The sequence below is a fragment of the Arachis ipaensis genome, chromosome B04, assembly GCF_000816755.2.
Source record: "Arachis ipaensis cultivar K30076 chromosome B04, Araip1.1, whole genome shotgun sequence".
In the NCBI taxonomy this organism is placed as follows: domain Eukaryota; kingdom Viridiplantae; phylum Streptophyta; class Magnoliopsida; order Fabales; family Fabaceae; genus Arachis; species Arachis ipaensis.
Genome location: NC_029788.2, coordinates 67,686,843 through 67,688,511, shown reverse-complemented (window position 1 = coordinate 67,688,511; position 1,669 = coordinate 67,686,843).

The following is a 1,669-nucleotide window of genomic DNA, read 5'->3' as shown; positions in this document are numbered from 1 at the left end:
GCCATTTTTCTTAATAATTATTAATCTGCAAATTTTTTCCGCACCAGGTGGCAATAGTAGTGATAAGGGTCAGTAGTGGTGAAAAGGAAAAACAAATTGATATACAATGAAGGTCGACAGAATACATGCTGAAGGCAGCAGTGCAAAGAAATTTTGGGAGCGTTTATACCAACTTGAACGAAATATGGAATAAGCTGATCATGGAGCTTTGCAGATGATTTACAATATTATAAACAGTTAACAATTATAACTTAGTGTTTAGTATCATCAATCTGCTTAGCTTAAGGTACTAATACAGGCAACACTTCTATCTCATTAAATGGAAATAAATTTTTATATTAGTAAAATATACAATAATATTCAATACTATATTCTATCTAAACATGAAGTTTCACACTTTGCCACTTGAGGATTTTTAGAGAAGGTAGTATGTGTATAACACAATTATTCCATGTTATACATTATTATGCATCCAAAGTATATTGTTTAGTACCTTTGGTGTTCAGCAAAAGGAATGTTCAAGGGTATTTTGTTAATTGACTCAAAGGAATAGGCATATTTTGTTAAGGCTATATTTTGTTGGAAGGAAAGAAATAGAAATGAAGGAAATAGAAAGGAAAGAAAGGAAAGGAAAGAAATTGAGTGAATTTTTATTTTCCTTAGATGTGTTTGGATGAAAGGAAAATAAGAAGGAACGAAATGTTATAAAAAGACAATTTTACCCTGAATGTTTGCTTGTGTATTGATATTGTAGTTGGTAGAGCAATATAACGGTGTTTGGCAACATAGTAGAGTAAGTAGATATCTTACTTCGGAGGATTGGCCTGGTCCTGAATCTAAAGGGAAAGCTTGGTATGATTTACTTATGTTGTTAAGGAAGCATTGTAAGCATTGTAAACACCAGGTCCAAAGGCCGAGTCACCCTGGAGTTTGTTTCTCTTGTCTCTCTACTCTCTTGAATTTTCTTTTCTTCGGCAGGTTTGTTTCTCTTGTCTCTCTACTCTCTTGAATTTTCTTCCCTGCTTGTTCTTCGGCAGTATTATATGATCTCCTATAGTTTGTCAATTAGAGAATTGCTGTCTCTTCTGTTGTGAAATATCTGGTGAAGCATCAAACTGTATAAAACTAAATTGCTATTGCTTTTTCAGTTACTGGGTCCAAAATGGTACTCTCTTTTTGCATTTGCCCTGTGTGGAGTAATATGTTTCAAAGGTTGTATCCTCCTCGTTCATAAATTAGCTGAACGGCTGCTGTTATCTCTTGATATTTTTAACTATTATATAGTGAGGTTGACTTACTTCAATCGTTTTTCCCATTAAAATTCCCATTTAAACATTAAATGATATTGGTCTTTCAAAATTTTCAGTTTAAAAATATCTTTAGTATTTAATATGATTCAATTCTACGAGTTGAACAAATGTGAGGGTGGTGTTATGAATGACGATGTGAATGAAGGGAATGGGGATAAGGACAATGAAGAAGATGCAGCTCCAGAGAAGGTTGTTAGGAAGGTGAGAAAAAGGCATCCAAGACCACCACCAAGTGGTTTATCCCAAGAAAGAAGACCTGCTGAATCTGAACAACCTGAGGGTGATCCTCAAGAAGCTGACAGTAAATGAATCCACACATGAGACCAATGGTAATTATGTTAATGTTTCCAATGAAGGTG